This window comes from Rhamphochromis longiceps, linkage group LG11 (genome assembly GCF_057381845.1).
Source record: "Rhamphochromis longiceps isolate RC_006_pf linkage group LG11, R_longiceps_female_GT1.1, whole genome shotgun sequence".
NCBI classification, from domain to species: Eukaryota; Metazoa; Chordata; class Actinopteri; order Cichliformes; family Cichlidae; genus Rhamphochromis; species Rhamphochromis longiceps.
In genome coordinates this window covers 32722268-32743964 of record NC_140567.1, presented here as the reverse complement: position 1 = coordinate 32743964, position 21697 = coordinate 32722268, and the positions used below count along the sequence as shown (strand labels likewise).

Here is a 21697-nt window from a genome sequence, read left to right as displayed (position 1 = left end):
TCAAAACTGAAAAGTCAAAGAAAGATGTAATAACACCACAAGCAGTATCTGTCAATGATCTCAAAAAACAAAACAAACAAAAACCATCAATGACAGCTTATCAAGTAAAGATGTTGCAACCTCATCTACCTCCAAGAATTCAAATCACAGATTATCATTCTCAATAAAGTGTTTGACAAAGGAGCTCTGCGAATATTTCCTTTAAAAAAAAAAAAAAAAGTTTGCATAAAAGTTGGACTCGGGTGTCTGTGTGGGAATAATTAACAGCTCCAGACATTGTACACAAGGCTGAGATTATGCATGAATGTTAATTTCCACATCTGTTTGATATTTGAGGAAAGAGACAGTAACAGATGGATGGAAGAGGGATTTGTCGAAACCAACTTCAAACTGTGATGACCTGCACTCCTTGCCAATTTATTGAGGGCAATGTGTCCTCTACAGGGGTTCTTACAAGCCCTCCCAAGTTTATGCACTGTGTCGCTTGGCAGTGAGACTTGGGCCACATGGTTTTAAGTGGGAGCAGAAAATTAAGTCAACAGAGACATGAACTGTCATCAATATTGATAATAGTGTGCCTCATTTAAATGCAGGCAGAAAGCTGCATTTAGCAATGAGGTCAAGCGATGATCACAACACCATAAATCGACGTGAGTAGGCGAGTGTCTGTTTGTGTTTACTCTGTGAATTACAGCAGCTTGTGTGGCCTGCCTTAGTAAGTATATGAGAGCGATATACCTGATGAATTAGCCTCATATGGTATAATTTGGCTGCTTTGTTTTTTTTCTCCCAGCCAGCGAAGCAGCTATTTAAACAGATGATGTTATTATGAAGACAAATAAGTGAGAAACGTCACTTAAAACGTCAAAAACATTCACGGCAGAAAAAGGCTAAACAAACTTTTGTCATTTATAGCGTTAAATTACCAATAAAACAGCCGAATGTCAAAATTTATCGACTTTCATCATGAATACGCAGAGCCGCACATAAACCTAAGCAGCGTGTCCGGGGAACACTATATTCTTGTGAGAAAGAAAGGCAGAGATCATTTATTGACAACCTACTTAGCTAAAGGAAGGCAACCAACAGAGTGTGAAAACAAGACAACCATACTGAGTACAAGAGCTTATGCAAGACAAGTAATATACCCCACATGGTTTGTGCATACAGTATTAGCTTATAGTTAAGGTTGAGTTTCAGACTGTTGAGGACTTCATTATCCTGAACTGGTGCTGGAGACATTTTTCAAACTTTACTGCTAGAAGCTGTGTGACAAAAATAAATACTTGCAAATCTAGACAAAAGGGATTTGTCTTTATACTCATCGAGTGTATTGGATATATCACCCACCCCTGGTTGAGCATATGTGAAAAGTAGAGCTCCTGGTTAGATTCCACCCACTATTTCCTGCATCATTCCCCTTGTTCTTTGCTGTCTGCCCTCTACTGCCCTACCAAATAAAGGCTAAAAACTACCCCCCACCAAAAAAAAGAAAATCTGATTTTTACCTTCAGATTTCAAGTGTGAAATACTGGCGAGCTCAAATCATACGAAAATATACTCCACAAGCTGCTGAACTTTTAAGTTAAATGCTGGCAAATGAGGCTCCCCAAAGAAGCTCACATCAATGAATCAATGTTGCACAAAAAACATTTCAGTTCTGCACTTGAAAAAGATTAAATACTCATTTCTGTGCCGTGTACACTGTGCAGTGCATATCAAACATTTCACCTGATTATAAATTTGTTCTCTGGGTGTGATTTATTGTATGTGAATCAGGCACTGAATGCAGCATCATTGATTATTTTAGAGACACTGCTTACCTGAAACTATGAAATCAAACATCACAGTATATTATATTTATAGGAAATTTCTGGATGGAAGATATTGAAACAAGTTTCATTTTGGGATTTGTACCTAAAGTCGGCTTTACTAAAATTGTTCTCCTAGAATAAACAGTCTTTGGTGCTCCATCAGATGATTTCCTGCAGATAGACATTACGTACTGAAGGTCCAAGCTCTTGCCTTTAGTTCTGTTCCATCGCTGACATTGTTCTGGTTGTACAGCTTAAAGTAGACTTATTATTTCCCCGTTTTCTCTCAAACAGACGCTGTTTCAATAGTGGATTCTTATATTAAATATGGCCCAAGTTCCAAATAGTGAGGTCAGTATATTACAAATAACTCCTTTGTGCCAAAAGCACAGTCTTCAGTCTGCCCTAAAAGCTCCGTTTTCAACAGTTTTTAATGCCATTAGGTCTGTGTAACATCAAAAACAGGTGATATTGTTAATATGGTCCTCACAGCCACAGCTGTGAGCACAACCGCTAAACAGTTAAAACCTTCTGTTTACACGAGGCAGCTAATCAAAAGAAAGCTGGCTTAAAGGGAAAGCTAAAGCAGCTTGTTTTAGACAGGATGAACTGAACAGCTGCACCAGGGCTGGTTATGAGATAGATGCATATTTCCTTTCCAACTGGAAATCAAATCAAGCTACCCCGCTAAAGTCAAAGAAACATAAAGATATAGAACTGGAAACGAGCATAAACTATACTTTTGAATCTGTTACACTAGCAGACAAAGCAAAGCACACTGAAAAATGTGTCTACAAATCAACTACCCTCTGGAACTCTGAGCTCTCTTAATTTAACCCAACACAAAGTCTAATCAGTTAATGACTTTCTGTGCAGTCTAAGGAGAGAGGGATAGCTGGTGAGCTGACAGCTGTCCAAAGGATATAGGCCAGTGCTGATCCTATTCCATGTTCACTCTCTGTGTTCTAGGGTTTGATGGGAGGGCTTGGATCATTTTCTTTTTAATGAACTGGACGTGTTAAGCAAGCTGTGAGAGACTGGCAGTTGGGCCTCTTTGGAGGGGTAAGTGTTTCTGGGATGTTGTGGCACACCATTGATAATCTGACATTCATTTGGATTAGTCAACAGCACCGCATCTGGATTTGTAAGATGAATCCACACAGAATCCAGGCCTTTTCTGGGCTAATGCATAAATCAGACTAAAACGATAAGAAATCATGACCTTAAATCGTTGTCATGAATTGAGCCATGCAGTCATTTAAATTCATGTATGAACTCCTGCAAGTAAATTTTTATGTTCTGCGTCCCCATTTGCCTGACAATAACTGTCCCGTAAAAAGTCACGTTTAAAATCTAAATTTCAATTTCATCCTCAATCAGCTGCATTGCTCTGTATGCACCTGTCAACTCCTGGGACTTCTGTTTTCTGACAACACCTGCTGCACAACTGAGCAGCAGAGCATAATCCTGATGCAAAAATCACTCTCTAATATTCCCAGATCTTACCGTGCTTCAGTGGTGGGGAGGCTAATCCACTCATTTTTTGATAGCCACAGAATTGAGTCTACCTTTCACCTCTGTGGGCTTTGATATCTCTGAGCCCCCTGGCTGTGAATCTTTTGTCTGAAGACACACTAGTTTCTGTTCTCACATATTTGCAGGAAACACTGGTCAGCATAATGAGCGAGCATATCCCTGGACTCCATGATAATTTCAGACACAATTAGCCACATTAGCCTCTGCTCTCAGCAGGCCATTACAAAATAGGCTATTATTCTGGGTGCTATAATAACACCAAGAATATGGCTTCCACATGATAAGTCAAGTGTGGGGTATGTTTGAGGACGCTGTGTTCAAGCTTTACAGAGTGAACACTTAGCAAGAGAGGCAGAAGAGTAAGCGAAGAAAACAGACCCTCACTGCTGGATATACAATTAGGGTCATGGTGTTATATTATTCATGCAAGAAGGCATATAGAGAGTTGAGATGCTTTACGAAACATCATTTTCCATTAGTGTATCTGTGGCACCCTTTATACCTCCATTAACCTGCTCCAACAACAATTAATCTTCTGTGATGGACTTTCTGTGCTGTTTAGAGATTTTACAGGGACACATATCTGAAATAAAATCAGATGCCCTAAATGAAGGGGTTGTGTTAAAAAATGCTGTTTCCTCACATTTTTCAAGTTCAACTGCATCTGAGTTGTTTCATTTAAAATTCAATGAGGTAATGTACAGAAACAAAGTTAGAAAAAAGTTGCCTCTGTCTAAATATTTATGGACCCAACTGTAAAATCCACATAATGAATAAAAAATTTAAACATTTGAATGACAGACCATATCTGAGTTTTCTAGCTTTGTAAAACTAATGAATATTTTTGCCTCATGATTTTTTTTATTTTATTTTTTGGTCTTGCTGTCAAAACAACTGCAGGGGAATTTTAATGTGACCGGAGGAAAAACAACACATGATAGGAATGGTGTGTGGTGAGACAATCATTTCGTTGTTGAGTCCCGAGCCATATTGTCCCTCCCCAAACTCCCTTTGGAAGGTTCATCAGATCACCAATCTCATTGCAGTCCCATGACACAAATCACACAGCACATCACCATCTGCACTGAGTTGTTTTTCTCAAGCACTCAAATCCTGCTCTTCCTGCATACTTTCAGATATTTCCACATAAAGCCACGGTTAACGTTCAAAAGCTGATGTGAAAAATAAAATGTCCTGAAAATATTCTTCATTGGAAATATTCTCTACAAATGTTCGAAGCAATGCTTTCCTTTGCCAGTTAGTTCAACTCTCCCCTGAACCCTCCCAGACAGGAGAAACTTCACTAATTAGATTTCCAATGGCTCACCGCAAAGACGCCGTGGTTGCAAATTGGAATTGGGATCAAGGAGCCTTGGACAATAATTGAAAGAACAACCCCCACAAGACACATAGGTGGATTCGAGATTTTAGGTAGATGCTGCACATGGTACAAGCCAGTTCACTGTAGTGTAGTTACAACCTAGATAAAAAGATCTTTAAACATATTTTAACACATAAAAAGAAACACTTATGTTCATGTTTATAATGCCACTTTCATTATTAAATCAGACTTCCAGTGTTACCTGTCGCTGGCCAGGCAGATGCTATGTACAAACACTTGACACAGCAGAGACATCGAAGATGGGGTGCGGAATACAAACATGTCAGATAAAGGAACTGGGATTTTGGTGCTTTTCAAAAGGTCCTGCAGTGGCAAAAACAGAACGGCTCTAGGGGATCACTGTGGCAACATTTTAAAAAGTCCATTAGCATCACAGGTCGAAGAGGAGTGATGGCTGGCTTCTTGCATTTTACCGAGAATAGAAAATCAATGGTCCCTGTAGTCCTTTAGTTCTTGGATTAGTATGTCAACTGCCTGGTGTCAGTATAATGTAGTCTTATTCTCACAGTGTCTGCATTGTGCCATGGAAAAGAGAGGGCAAGATGGCATCCGGGATGAGACATGTCTGTCAGGGGAGGTTGGGACCCTCCTCGCCATCAATGCCACTCAGCCTGCTCCCAGGAAAGTGCTGCTTTAACCTCAGTGCCCGCAGAGTTCAGACAAGTGATGGGTTGTCCTGTTGCACAGGCCATCGATTGTCACCCCATGTCAGAAATCTCCATTCTCTTCTCATCACAGAATCCCCACGGACCAGAGTGTGGTTTGTACTTAAGCTTAGATGGTAGATCTTGAGAGAGCTGATATCAAAGCACAACCCCGCTGATGGAGAGAGAAAACAAACGTCTGGAAACTGTTTCCGCAATAAATAATGTACACTGTCAGTTGTTCGAGCAAAAATGAGGATATTAGCGTCTTACTGAGCAGCATGGATTCAATAGGAATGGATAGATGATGCTGGCTAACACCAATTGCTTTGGGCATCACTCTTGGAGAAAAGTAGCCCTGCCTGCAGTCAGGCCTGCTCTCAGGACTTCTTTCTACAGACATCAAGTTGGCCAGACTTCACACAGGGGGATCTATGCAGGACTCAGACAGTGAGACGGTTCTCTGATCGATCTGCAAAACCGCTGCAGGCAACATCCATCGTCTTCATGTCTATTTGCAATGGGCGAAAAAAAACCCAAAGGGCTATCAGTGGAAGAAGGATAAGGCTTGCACCAGTGAAATCCTCTTCAATCGTCTCCCTCCTGTTAATTATTTACATTCATCTTCAGGGAGGCCTATAATTCCACTAACATTCTGTGCTCCCTGTCAGTCAGGATCCACCTTCAATCTTCCGGAGTCCTTATGGCATTTAAATCGAGACTTACCTTGGGGTCTTCTAATCAAATAGATCAGCTTAAAATATGCTGGGCAGCATCTGTCCTAACCTAGCTCCCTCATCTCTTTCTCCTCTTCATATATAAAAGTGAATGTTAACTACCCCGTTCTCCTTTCAGTCTCTCAGTCATCAATAATTCACAATGTTATTGAGAAACACTACCTGAACCCTGTATTGACAGAAATCCAAGCACTGTCATTCCCTCAAGGGCGTCATAATTGGATACCCCCAGAGGCCACTGATGAGAAATGCAGAGCAAAGGGGGAAAAGTGGGACGATTGTTGTTGTTTTCTCTATTTTGTGTTTCCAATTTTAACTTTCTATTTCGGGAACCCCAGTCTGACCTCACAGGTGAAGTCGGCAAACAAATCGAACAGAGGACTTTCCCTTGACTATGTGTTTGAGGATCCCAATTATAACTACAAAAAGGAATCACTGAACTGTTGGTAAATTTATTTCCGTATTGCACTGTGGGAAATTTATTTAATTTGCGTTTGTTTGTTTGCTTGTTTTAGGGGCGAGGGGGCTGACTTAAATACATTATAAAGGACAAACCAATTTTAATTGATACCATCCTAAATGTTAAATCAGGTGTTCTCCCTGTAAACTGATTCAACTGCATGGACATTATGGAAATACAACACCTCTGTTCAGATGCTGTACATTGTTGTCTGCTCTGGTACTAAAGCAATGATGAAAGTGCTGATATAAAGGAGGAAAGAGCAGATATAATCTCCTGTCACAGTGCACTTTACACACCATCACGGTGCCTGCATCTGTCACGATTTGCACAAAACTGCTGACCTCTCGCAAGGGCATAAGAGATGCACAGGTTATCCAGGGAAGCAGCCAACAATCCAGACGGGATCAAAATAAGCTAATAAAATGCTTCAATAAAATGTGGTGAGAATGATGTCAGCCATTAAAAAGGTTTGTTGTTGCCAGGTGATGGGCATTCAGACCAGAACTAAAGCTAAGACGCCACTGCCTGTGCTCTCAGTCAAAGCAAGCCAGGTGGTTAAAAGCTTTGGTGATGTATAAACATCACCAAAGGTGAATAAACAAACTCATGGGAAGAGGAGCGCAAAGAGCTAAGAGGTTTGCCTGCAGCCATGTGGGTGTGCCTACACATTTATTTGTCATTTATTCATCTATTTATATCTACTTTTTTATTTTATATCCTAAGTTGCACCATTTACACCAAGCAATACGTTGAGAAGACTGTGTATACAGTTTTCTAGAGTGGTGACTTGGCAGGCTGTGATTCAGCTGTCACTGCAGTAGGCAGTCAAAAAAAAAAAAAAAAAAAAAACAGTAATCCTAGGAAACAAAAGCAAAACCTCATGCATAAGCAGAAGTATGCCAAGCTGGCCGAAATCACAACAAGAATGAGACTTTTTGTTGTGCAAACAGCAATACAAATAATGGGTTAGAAGCTTATCTTGCTTATGATCCTATTGTATACTCAACTGCTTTATTGCTAAAATAAAAAGCCAACAGTGACTGTAGAGTGGGCGTGGGCTTTTAATCAGACAACAGTGTAGGAAAAATCTGCTCTATCATCAGATAAATAAGCAGAGCGGTGAGGTTTATATAAGGAAGCTTGAATTTAAAAAAGACCCCCATGAGGTACAAGTGTACATAAAAATCCTCATACTCATGGCTTTCTCACAACAAATGCAAAGACATGAAAAAGACCTAGGCAATCAATACTTCAAAGGTTTTACTTGCATTTTCATGATTTGACAAGACTCAATCAGTGCTAAAACCTGCACCACTGATAAAATGAGTCAGAAGATGGGCAATCTCTTTTTTGCTTGCTGTTGCTAAGGATGCTTCAACCGAGGACCACCACTGTAGAGGACTTCACAGTGGCTTTGTGTCCATTAACTCGGCAGCGGACGAAAAGAGAGTGCGAGTTCTCTATTAACACAGAGGTTCTTTGATCTCCATCTTCCCTGTGGTACCAATTAGTTTGCTGCACCGTTTGCATTTCAAACTCTTCACACTTCCTATTTTGAAAGACATCCTGCATGAATTATCAATCTACCACAACTTTTGTTCCCTCCTAAAAAGTGAGTTTCGAGGGGGATCTTTCTAAAGTTCGGGTTCAGGTCACTCAAATGAGGGGTCGCCGGGAAAGCTGAGAGGCATAAGGTATCTGTTACTTGTCTTCCGCAACCAATCAATGGTGTTTTCACCCTGTGTGGAAATGTTTTTATTTCACTATCATGCAATGAGGGGAGCGCCTGACCATTTCTCTTAGTCTTGACAAAAGAAGAGGTCACAATTTCAGCTGTGCCAAAGCTGATATTTATAGTCAAAAGATAAAACAGAGCAAGGCAGAGTAGTTGAGAATTGATCAAAGGAAGATAAATAGCTGTGAAGATTCTTCCGCTGCCTTTATCCCTTGTTAGCGGAGGCAATCACACAACCGTCACCGAGAAGATCCATCGCCGTCACATTATCCCAACAAGATTACAAGGAATGGGGGGGAAGCTAGCAAGGGAATGTGTGACAAAAGTACATTTTGTGAATTTTGGTTAAGGAAGAACAAAAGCAGCAAGCCCTGCTTTTATAAATGAATGATTTTTGCAATCTGACTGGTCGATGCTGATGAAGGGAAATATAAATCAAGGCTAAGAGTGAGGCTTCTTAGCGAGAGTGCTGCACGGAGATAATGGCATCATCATGCCTGTGTGGCTCACTGTTCCTGGGAAGATTAAATACTTCATCATTGTCTTTGGGACAAACATTCTCCGTACGCAAGCATGCATCCAATTATTAGATGCCTTTTCCACTCAAACCCAACATCCATGTGTCAGCTTCATCCCATACTAGGAGAAAAGGGAGAGATGAAAAGAGACAGCAGTCTTATCATGACAGTGCTACCTATCAGGGCAGTAGCCCACGGTGGCAGCTGACCTCACTTTTATTACCACCGTCTCACACTGACGATATCATCTTAACACATACTGAAAGACCCAGAAGCTTTCAGGCTTAGTTTATCTCATTTTATGGCTGTAAAAACTCCATCTTGCCCAAGTCAATGGCCACGGGCTAGCATACACCAAGTAGCAGTGTGGCTCCTTTCACCTCATCAAAGGCTCCAGTGTGACATGGAACAAGAGAGGAAGTTAGCAGGAGCTGGGACATCAAACATGGAAATGGGACATGAATAGTGACAGTAAAAAGACAGAAATCTCAATGAGGAGGAGGAGGAGCTGGCACAGGGGGAGATGGCAGTATCGCACAGATCACTGATCTGGAATCAGAAACTCAATCAATTCCACCACTCAGTTTCAGGTTAGCAGGTCCTGCTACAACACCAAATTACTAACAGGCCTAAATTACTTTAATGATTACTTACAGTAGCCAAATGACACAAATGTAGAACGACCCTCGACACTGCAATATACAACTAACCAGCTTTGGGCTCAATCCCTTGTTGGATGATTCCCTAAAAATTTCCATTGGGATTAATTAAGTACTTTGAGCATGAGCTACAAGAGTCAAAACAACACAACATAAGTGATGGAAAATTTCCAAGATTTAAGAAATGAGGAACTACTGCAAAGTAACAGATTGCAATTCTTGACCTCTTTTTAGTAGAAACAGAGAATCTCATCTTTACTGCTTTGCTGGGTTAAATGGGTTTTACCACAATTAAACCCTTAAAAGCTACAGCAGTTTTAAAAATAACATCCATCTAATGTCCCCTTGCAGCTTAGGTAGTCTCAGATGGATACACAAAAACAAAGTAACACTCATGTTAATGACTAAGACACTCCCCCAGTGTTTCTTTTAATGAAAACAGTGGAGGCCAAAAGATTCATCACTTCTGATAGAATACACGAAAGTTTCTGCATGGCTAGATTGGCTGCATACATACATGTTGAGTAAGCTGACATTTTTTATGATTCCTCTAACTCACAGATGCTACATAACCTGAAAACAAGATGAAGTTATCACATAACTTGGCATTGCTCAGACAAATAGGGCTTGTACTAGTTATTTATCATATTTAGAAAGCAACCTTTCTGCTTAGCTGATTAGTCTTCTGCAAAAAACCTGGTGACAAATGATCAGAACTACTTGCACCTCAAGTGATCCAAGTCATTTTCAGGTCCATTGGAGGCATACAGTACATCACTATTGTCGGCTCTCCTACAGACCATCTTTGTTGCACTCCTGAATGGGACTGTTGGCTGCTTGCATTCCTGCATGTGTCTGAGTTGTGTTAAAGCTTGGCTTGGATCTCAGTATAGATAATGTAGCCTTCCAGCACTTAAGGAGGATAAGTCCTTATCTCTGTCTAAATACCCAACAGTCATTAGAGGCAATGGGGCTCCCATGGAAGTCAACTAATTACAGTTCCAATCATCATTCTTCCCAACATAAAGATCAATGCATTGGGCATTGTATTTATGATGACATTTTCACTACCTTGACATGATTAACTCCTGAAGTGAGCATTAATCATTATTTAAATGAGATTTTTTTCCTAAAATGATGAGCTTAACTGAATTACTGAACACACATAGAAACTATGCCTCTTAATATCTGCTGCCTGGTGTCTAATTGTGTGAAAATCAGTGTTACCTTGACAGGCAGATCTCTAAAGCTTTTCAAGTCAAGAGTCCTCGTACAAAGCTCCATGTCACCCCACAAATAAAACAACACCACTTCATTGAGGTAGATCAAAGTAGTGCATGTAGCATTCATCTGTCAACTCCCTCACCATTCCTCAGCTGAAGAGTTCCACTCATCTGCATTTTTCAGTTTTTAGAGACAAGAGAAAAAACAGACACAAAGAGAATAAAAGAAGTTGAGAATAGACCAATTCACACTGGGAGGGTGGTGTATTGAACAAAAAAAAGACAGGAACACATAAATTAAAAGAGAGAGAGACACACAAAGAAGGTCTTCTTTTACCTGCAAACACAGAGTCTGATTCTGCTCCCCCCCGCCCCCTCCATCCTTCCACTAGGCTTGACCAGGCAGCTACAATAATAGAAAAGCAGAGGGACAAACGGGGCCATCTATAAGGGAGCTAGATACTGGCATGAGCATGCAGTTGAGCCTGGGTGGTGGTGTCATTAAGTGTGAGTGCGTGATAAATGCACTCTGCTTGTCGTATTTGAGATTCTCATTAGTCTGTGTTCAGGAGGAGACCTTGGGCCATTACTCTTGCAGCTGCCCTGACATGAGGCTGAAGGTGTCTGTATATGAGAGCAAAAGAAAGTGTGTACTTCGAGAGGAATTCTTGTATGCGTAGAGGCATTTTAGGTGATGTATGACACCTTTTGATAGCCATAGTCAAAGGTCCTGTGTCCTCACACAACAGACAGGCATGCTGATTGTATGACTTGGAAGTCTCAATAGTCATAATTCATGTTCTTAATTATCACTTCCCACTGTGGTTTCTATTTAAATAACAAATTGGTGTTTGGTGAATATATTTTGTGTCACCTTAATACTATTTTAAAGGTGATACAAATTTCTTTTCATGTCTTGTGATTTTACAAAGTCTCATAATGCAAGTCAGCAAAGAAACAGCAGAAATAGAAGCTTGCGATTTAAAATATTTTCTATGTTCCACGTTTAATTTTTTTGAACTAGATTTAGAGTAGGCACGCTACATTCACCATTTCTGGTGTTTTATGAAGACTAAAGAGAAAATCACTGGCATGGTCCATAGGGATAAGTGGTGTGATGACTCTCCATATCATTTCAGAGATAAAGAACAAGACATTAGAATTTAAATCAATGTAGTTTGAGGTACCATGTCAACATTTGCATCAGTCTTACATTTTCCATGCAATCCCACCACTAACATCCCTGGGAGCATTCTCAGCCCTACTCACAATTCTCCTATAACATAAATGAAGACACAGGATCAGTCCAATCACAAACATCTCAAAATCTGAGGCTACGTGTTAACTTATTACAGCAGCAAGTGTAACAACAGCTGACTCGTTAAACCTTAAACTGTGTTTAAAGACCACGGTGTATGATAAACTACTTTTCCTATGAGTAATCGTGAATGTTACTTCCAAAAACCTTAAGTGGTACCCATAGGATAATAACTCTTCCAGCTTCTTTGGTATAATGATAGCAGTTAGCTATTATCTAGAAAACACAGTATGTGCAATAGTACTACATGAAAATGTATTGTAAAAGCTGCCTGTGTCGCAAACTAACATAATGGCTGCTCAGTACCTTTGAATATGAATGTGTAAATAGGCTATATGTCCCCAGGAAACATTAGCATATTAGCTGATGCTATGTAACAATACATAATTGCACATTTTATTCAAGTTTCTTTTCAGTTTGACGTGGGAGCTGAGAAGAGGTAGCTTCCACTCTAGCTCGACAGCCTGCGTCAGTGGCTGTTAAAGTCGTCTGGACGTCTGGTCCAATCAATACTCAGCGACAAGCATCTGCCCAGGTCTCCTGTTACTGTACCTCTGTCTTCATAGCTGTCTCAGGCTGTTTTCCAGACGACCATGTGCTGCTGGCTCGGCAATGAGACTTATCACAGAATAACACAGGTAATGTGATGCCACACAGGCCGGCCGCTGACACTTTAATTTGTCACTGGCGATAGGGTTTGTCAAACTATTCCTGGAGTTCATCAGCCACCTGGCCTTATTTGCTCACTCTGTAGATGACTTTTCAGCCCTCTTGAGAAATCCTATTCGACAATGACCTTGATGCTCAACTGCTGCATATTTTTCATTATGTACGAGCCTCTGCGGAGCGAGTGCCATGTTGTTCTTCAATTGAAGAATATGTGCTGGGTACTGATGAAGCAGTATGAGAGCTATAAAATCTGATCCTCTTTCAGTAACTGACATCATTGCTTGCCTCAAAAGGAAGAACAGCAATGAGACTGTTCAGATCTCAGAGGGGTAAACTAAGATGAAAGCAGAGAAAATTTTGAACTCTGATTCAAACATTCAGGCAAGTCAAAATGAAAAAAAAATTAAAGGTAAATAAAGAGACAGGTAGACTATTTCGAGTCTAGGAGAAAATCACTGAGATAACTATAAAGTTTCTCAAAAATATGCATGAGCTAATTTAAACGCAAACCTCCACACCTCCAGAGGGACAGTGAAAGTGTTCGCAGGTTATCACTAGAGGAATATATCTGCATTATTTCTGAATCTTTGGTGCTTTTAACTTCATAATTTTTACAGTTCCTTTGATTTAAAAGTTTGTACATTTTTAAGCTGTGACATATTAACAAACACAAGTGTTATAAATGCATTTTCATGATTTGCATGTAATTAGAGCGAAGTTCATCCAAAGTCCAACCGTTCCCTGAAACAGTGCAACAATTCCCTGAAAGTGACTTGAAAGTATAAAACAAAAGCCTGAGAGCAAATGCAAGCACTCTTGATGAACTCTTATGTGTATATGAGGAAGAACAGTTGTCATTTGTCTTTTTATGTTTGTTTATAAGTCTTTGACATAGATTCACAGTATGGACCCAAACCTATAAACACTCTCTACAATGTGAAAACAGAGTTTTTCTTTATACACTGAATTTCCAAACTTTGGACACTGGATGGAGGCCAGGCAGAGGTTTGCAAACAAAAACGTCTTTAAAGAAATTGCAAAAGAGGTCCATATTTACTTTCCCTAAAAGGATCCATTAGCCAACCTGAGAGTTGTAATACAAAATTCCCTAAAGCTTAAACTTGGACCAGGGGTCAGTTGAGGGCCATAGGCTGCAGGGCTTGAAGGTATACAAGAAAGAAACATGCCTGCTTCACCAAAGGGCATTCTGAAATTATTAAATTCTAACCTGAAGTCATCTAGCATACCTTTAAATTCCAATTTAACATGTTCAGTCATTTTTTGATTGCAGTGCAGTGCTATGTGTTGCACCCCAATCGACAGCTAAAAGCCTATACACAAATGAGGACTTTCTGCAGCAGAGGAATGAGGAAGATTCACTTTAATCTCCATGACTTTACTTCCTTGCTTCTGTCCCAGGGATTTGGTACTACAGATCTCTTTTTTCTATGCTTAAGCCCTCCGGCCATATGCTACTGCCGCCCAGACTGTGACACAAAAGGCTTTTAATCAGTCTTCTCAATAACAGAGCACATTCTGTCATTAAAAACAGGCTTTGAGGCTTGCTTCAGTCTCTCCTTCAAGTCTGTTGGCTGAAGGCAGGTCTGAGATGCTACATCTATTGCAGTTCTGTGGTTTTCTGATCTACTTGCACTGGCTGAGACCTTAATACTGTCAACAGCACAATTCTCTGTGTTTTGAGAAAGACCGTAGCTAGACTACTCAAACTCTGAAGTCCGTAATCGCCAACCCGAACCCTTGTTTTGCTTGCACACACTATATACCCTGTTGCAGACAAACCTGACACAAAAAAATGTAATGAGAAACTAAAACCTGTAGCCTGTATATTCAAGGATTTCCTGAATTAAAACAGGGCTTATGTGACAAATAACCTATAGCAACCCTAGAATAATAACCATAGAACCCAAAATTGATGTGTTACAAGAAGGATTTCCTAGAGCACTGATTTTGGCACAAACAAAGACAAAAAAGTTAAAAAGTTAAAAAGTTAAAAAAAAAAAAAAAAAAAAAGAACCAAAAAACAAATTACTATTTCAACTTGGCGAGACAGTGTCAAGCTAACAAGTGCAAACAGCCGAAAGCTAAAAATCTGAGATCCTATTCCATCTCAAGCAGCTCTTTTGGATTCCAGCCAACTGTCCAAACAGATCAATTTTAATGTGCACAGGAGTTATCTGAAGGGTGAAAGTGACAGAACTTCAATGGGCAAATATATGAACTTTATTATAATTGAATTAATCTAGGCTTTGCCCTCAAAGTAAACATTATTCAATAGCATAGAGCATTACCATAAATTATGCTTAAATCTAGACCAACTCTAAAATAAGAGTCACTATTTTATGACCTTTACTTGTTGTTTAAGACAAAAAATATTAGCAAACTGTTGACCCTTTGCTCATTTAAATTGTAATTATAAACAGCCTTGAGTCAAACTTTGGAGGGCTTCCTGACTTTCACCTCAATGCAATCCAAAACCTTCATTATCCAAATTCACTTAATGTTTCCAACCTGAGCAGAAGGATAAAATGACTTAGAGATGTGAGAACTGGGAGTGGAGTAAAGCGCACATCCACATCACTTGAATTTTGTTCTTGACACAGATGTTAAGCCTGAGTGGTGTATGGCAGGGCTGCAGCCATGTTTGCTGACATTGTAGAAGCAGTTACGCTTCTACTTCTTTCCCATTACAGGGAGATGATTTATTTAAACTTAGCTGCAGGTTTGTTTTTGCACTCTATATTCTGGAAGCTTTTTGTTTCAGTGTGAATATGGCCAATGTGAACACGAGTCCTAGTTATGGGGAGTGAGGCCAGCAGACAGTTTGTTCTGACATTGAAAGAGCTGTTATCACAAACAGAGAGTTGTTTTCCTCCTCACAGCTTGCCGGCTGTGCTTAAGCACAGACGCACAAATGCATTTGTATGCGTTCTTGTAACAAACTGACAAACTGGCTCCTGTCCAGCAACTCTGAGTGTCTAATAGCGTGTGGACATCTCATAAAACACTGCATGCTGTGTGAGGTTTGCACTTTTCTTTCTTTTCTTTTTTTTTTTGCTAAGCTGGCTAGTTAAGCTAGCCCCAAGAAATTGCATCATTTCTGCTTTCCCATGTGAGGTTAATTAGCCATTGATAAATATAAAAGTCAGCAAAAAGTTGCTTTGAAGTCCAAATATTAGTCTGAGAGGTATGTTTCAGAGAAAAGTCGATTTGGCTCTCTCTGTAGTTATAAAGCTCATCAAAACACTGTTGAATACCAGATTAAATAGTGATCTGTAAAAAGAATAATTCACTGCTTGAGGAAAATCATGAAAGGAGACTCTGCCATTTGAGATCTTTGCTCTACAGATGCCTGTTAGGGATGCAAGGAATACATTACATGTGTTGATCGATATTCCCTGCTTAGGGCTCGCGAGTTCACTGAATATTAAACAACCGTGGGAAAGTTATCCTGTCACGTTCCAGGTGAGGAGCGCTAAAGCCAGCAATTATCCCATCCTCTCGCCCACATACTGAATGCAGGCTTTTAATGAAAAGAAAATCGGATCCATTAACGATCCCCTTTCATTTGGAAAACCTGTACTTTTAACGGTTAACTCAATTTAGAGCCATATGTGACTAGCAGATTGCTTTCCCTTACGAAAGACACATGTTTATATTCTAACAGTGGCAATCATGGCTAAGAACTTTAAATCAGATTAATTACAACTGACTGATATTTGCATGGTGGTTTTTAATGTACTAGCACTGGGGTGTTTTTATTGAGGCACCCAACGGACATTAATACATACTCAAAAATGTTTTCTGCAAATCAGCAGAAGGTTTACTCACATCAGGCAGACTGTCGCCAAGGGAACTAGGGGATTGAGGGTCAGTTCGGTCTAGAATTCCATGACGTGGTTTTCCACTTTTCTCATGATCAGTTAGGTCATGCAGGTGTCCATGAGTGCATCCTCACATACGCTTTTTGGCGACGATTGAAATGTCACAGCCTACATAAAGCCATGTGACACATGCCAAGGCTCAAGTAAGCCTAACCACATAGTGAAGTCTGCCTTGCGCGCATACTGTGCACAATTTAAGCGTGATTGGGAGGAGGGTTTGCCTTGTTGTTCCAGGATGAATAGAAGCCGACGAGGGAGAGTTTGGTATCCACCCAGAGAAGAATTAGGAGCTTTTATGATCAGCGTGTGGAGAGAGCGAGAGAGGCGTTTTTCTCCCTGGAGATCAGATGTTAGCTCGTTGCCAATTCTAAGTTCCCTATTATAGATGACGTTTGCTGGCCTGTGCGCAGTTTTGGAGGATGGTTTCAAATCAGAATTATCTGATCATACTGCTTCTAAGCAGCTTTGTCATGTAACTCTACTGAAGCCATATAAGAGTCAGCTGAGTGAACAGAACATAGATGTAAAGACTTAAAATCCAATCACATGTTTTTACTGGGTTTATCTTGTCCGACGAAAATATCTTGACGTTCCAGTTCTAGTTGGGCATTGCTATGTTTGTCCAAGTCTGACAACATGCCAAGACTTTGAACAGACTCGTACTCCTACCCTCTACCGTGTATTGAAGACTGTATCGATCAGGTAGGGGTAGAAAAGTTCATCAGTAAATTTGATTTTCTGAACCGCTGCTTCAGGAAATCCTGTCATTGAGCTGGCCTTTACAGTGTTTTGGCGTGTACGTGAATTCAGTACTTGTGATTTTTACAGACCACAACCCATTAACCTTTCTCAGTTCTCTGCAGTTTCCCTATCAAACACTGGTTCGTTGGGCATTTCATCAGTCTTACACTAAGTTAAGACTTCCTGTCTGATGGTATCTACGCCCGCTTGTTTTTGTGTTAAACTGACAACTATTTGTAAGATACTACAGCAGGAATTTTAGTAGTTTAACTGTTAACCTGTCCTTGACCCTTTACCTTTTTGCTCAAGTGTCAAGAGTGCCAACATTATAAAGTAAAGCTTGCTTCATTTTTTAATTTTACACCGATTCGTAACACATAGTCTCTTGTGTATCCACACATAATTTAAGCTAAGATGAGTATATTTTAATGCAGCTACAAAGAAAACCCAATTGGGGAACAAATTTAATATCCCTTGGAAGGCCTAATGAGCAATGCCAGTCCTGTCAGGAAAACTATAATTTTACCAGAAGTCATGTTGCAATAAAAAAACACCCATGGGGATTCTAGACGAGTTGCACCAAAGCCTCATGGGCAAACATTGTTAAGACAGCAGCTCTGTAAATAGAACAGCTGGCTGACACGTACAGTACACCGGCAAAGCTATGCCTATCGTAGGCTCTTTTTTAGGGCTCCCCGACTCTCACCGGCCTACCATTAGTCTGAGCTCTGTCTCTCTGTCAAAATCCCTGAGCATCCCTTTGCCTCTCTGAGCGGATCCAAGCAAAGAGCCTATGACAGTTAGCGAGCGCCTCCACTGCACACATCATTGATACTAATGGGGACGGAAGGCTGGTGTAGTGTGGCATGTGGAACAGAGTTTGTTGGGGTGTGTGTGTAGGCATACGTGTGTGTGCATGCACGTATGCGCTAACCAAAGTCAGGATTACACAAGTGAAGCGTGTTTGGCTGCTCTGTGGCACGGAGATCAATTCATGTCGTTACAGCAAATGGCATGACAACCAGTCTCCTCCCCATCACCATCTGCCTCCTGTGTGCCAATTTGTCACAGCACATCCAAGTGTGGCCATGCGTTCATTTAACACTGAACAAGAGCGCAAGTCAGGAATGAAGATGGGAAAAAGGGTAAGGAGGAGAAAATTAGGGCACTGACAAAGACTCAAGCCCTCGAGACATGCAGTGAGAGAGGTCAACTGAAGTTTATCAGAGGGCAAAGACAAAGAAATATACACGGGGGGCATCCTGGTGACTCCAGTACAAACCACATTGCAACACCCTGGGCTAAAATGTGGGCCAGCACGTATGTCACATCTTCTAACCATATGAGTTTTTAGGAAAAGGCAAAAACAAACTAAAAAAATAAAAATTAAAAAAAATCCACAATTTAATTTTAAAATAAAAAGGAGGAAACAGAGACAGCTGCATTCTCAGTGTGTTACTGATTTAGAGACAGCTTTCCTTATTTGTAGCTGAAAAGACAGGTGCTAAAACTAGGGTCATGCAGAGAAGTGATGGGGTGGGAAAGAATGTTAATCTGTTATCTGAATAAACTGGAAAAAAAAAAATAGACAACAATTCTAAAATGTTAACCCCTCTGTGATTTTCATTCCTATCATGCAGGTTCGAAAATTTAGCTCAGTGCCCTGCTTGTAAAGTTGTACAAATTAAAACAGAGGGCAGGATTTGCCTGCAGCTTTCGGCTGCTATGGTTTGGCGTGCAAAGACCCTTTTTGTTTTTCTTGCAAAACCATGTGGGCCATGAACAAATGTTCATACATCTAAACTATGCATCAAACTATGCTTCACAGTGCCAGCACTGTGGAGTGAGTAGGTGACAAGATATGAAAGCAATGCCAGTCACTCTCTTTCTGCCCCCATCTCTCTCTCTCTCTCGCTCACATTTTTGGCACCATAATACCACTATTCAACAGAGTGGTCTGATCATGTTTCACGCCTTTGCACCCGCACTGACTGCTGTTCTGTCCCATTTCACCCTTTTTGATACGTCTTTGTGTCATCAATAATGACAGGCAGAAAATGGGTGTCCACATCGGGGCCCCTTATGCCACCGTGATGCCAGTGATCCGGTTCAACACCAACAACCTAATTCCTACAAACTCAACCTTCTAACCAAGCTATCATGTATTGTTTCCCTGCTGTCAGCACACCGCAAAGCAAGAGCGGTGGGCTCCTATTCATTCTGACTGACGCACAACACTCTACAATGGTCCTGTGCTGCACATATGCAGAGCCAGCCAAAAGAGGGATCACACAACAGTGGAGCTTTGAAAGGTGGTATGAATAAAGAGATCAAGAGTCCAACATGAGCATTCATAGTGTCAGATCATCGTAAATAACAGCTCGTGGGGACAAAGCCTCTGCCAACCCCAGGAAAACAATGTGTTCGAGTTACAAACGATTTTTACACGTTTATTTGTCTACCTGTTTCTGTGAGGCAGAGCTTTGCTTGAAAGCCCTCGAGTCATTTTGCTTTTGGAAAAACACAAAATGAAATCATGACCTGCACTGTGTCATACAATCAAGCTCTTAACTGCCAAATGGTTTTCTCTTATTACTATGGCCAATGTGAGCCTCACAGGGTATGAACTTTATGCACTCAAATTCGTGGCAGACAAACATGTCATCATTTCTCACATTCATCAGCAATACACAAAATTGTGTGAAATTATGCTTCTGAAAGAGTTTACAGCATGCACAGAGGAACGCAGTGTAAAGCCTGGTCATGGTTAATTTGACGTATTTGTGTTGTATGCTTAAAACATCCTCGCCTGTGTTTCTGCAACCATTACCTCCATTTTTTCTGGTACATGTTTGGCTTCTCTCAATGACGTGTCTAAGGGCAGACGATGCTGCATGCTCTACAGATCATAAAGCCATCTAAAGCAAACTTCTGTTTTGTCCTGCACTGCTGAATTCAAAATTTAGCATGGAAATCAAATTCTTATATTCAATCTGATGGAAGTTGGTCGTTTCTAATGGTGCCATCAAGCTGCCACTTTCAATCAATCAATCAATCACTGTACTTTTGGGTAAACCTCATGAACCGTTTGATTGCTTATTAAATCTTAAATATTGAACACAGCAAAATGCAAAGGAGTGAAATCAGGTGTCCAGGAGCCCTCACTCAAGTACAATGCTGGAAATATCCTAAGATATTATCCTGATTACAGATTGGGAATTCCTTAACCCAAAATGAAGGGAAAAATTTAAATCAAGGGAAAGCTAAAACTGAACTTACAAAGGTGTTTGTCACATCCAGCAATCCACCAATCTCTGCTGCCCCTTCGTCTCTCGGGAAAGGACCTCGGCAGCCGTGTGCAGAAGGGGTTATGAAGATAAGGTGTTTGCAGGGTCTTCAAGGATTAAAAGTCTCTTTGAGGTCTTCCATTCAAAAAACGTTCAATCTTCAGTGAACTTCCTCTGAAAGCAAACAGAGAAAAAAAAATGAGAATGTAAAGCAGAATAAAGACAGCTGCACTGCAAACACACTGCCGAAAAACCTCTGGGGTTCCTTAAACGGGGCCACTGACCCAAAGAGATCCCACAGAGAGGGGCTCTATGTCCTCTCAGTGTAAACTCCTCAGTCCCTCTGCTGTCATAACATCACAACCAACACAAGCAGAAACGGAAGCAGATGTGCTGGTATAGGCAAGCAGCTTCATGTTGCTTATAGACCACATTGCTCTTTCCCAGTCCTATATTTTCATTCCCTCTTTCAATTTTATGATTTATGAGTGTGCATTCACTGTGTAATAAAACAAACAATATCAAATATGTATAAACAAAAAGACAAATTCATGATTATTCAGCACGAATGCACAAACCTCTGCCCACACTCTCTGCATATATACACAAAATGTGGACCAAATGCACCTTGTGGTTTTAAACGTGCCCACGCTTATGGTAAACTGTGTGGGAACTTCATCCAAAACTTGGTTTTGTAACATTCAATATGGAGGTAAGACTATGTAGAACAACAGGACTGATGCACCTCCAAATATTAGCTGCAAAATAATAAAACGGAGCAACGATGGTATAAAAATAGAGCTGAACCTAACACACCCGCACTTTATTTCTGATCTGCATAACCCTGTTACCCCAGCATTAACCACGCAAATAAGTTTGTTTTTTTTTTTTCATACTTTGTAGCAGATATTTAGGAGCTTTACTATTTGTCATGTTTGCTGGGAGCTTTTTCACATCTATCTAGACTTGTCAGAACTTTGAAACTTTCTTCATTCGCTTGAAGCCCCTCTCTGTTCTCAAGAGACTCATTCATGCAACACAGCTGGGGG

The 21697-nt window shown here is 40.5% G+C and overlaps 1 protein-coding gene across 9 annotated transcripts in view; it reads right to left on the bottom strand.

Annotated features, from left to right (window-relative positions):
* sema6cb (semaphorin 6Cb) overlaps positions 1–21697 on the bottom strand; it is a 154707-nt gene that overhangs the window by 73019 nt on the left and 59991 nt on the right. For 8 of the 9 annotated variants that reach the window (XM_085423696.1, XM_085423705.1, XM_085423706.1 and 5 more), the window contains one exon: positions 20641–20822. The gene's annotated coding sequence lies outside the window, so the exon portion shown is untranslated. Of the gene's footprint in view, positions 1–11068; positions 11119–20640; positions 20823–21697 lie in introns of those variants that run through there. The other variant, XM_085423702.1, reaches the window with a different exon arrangement.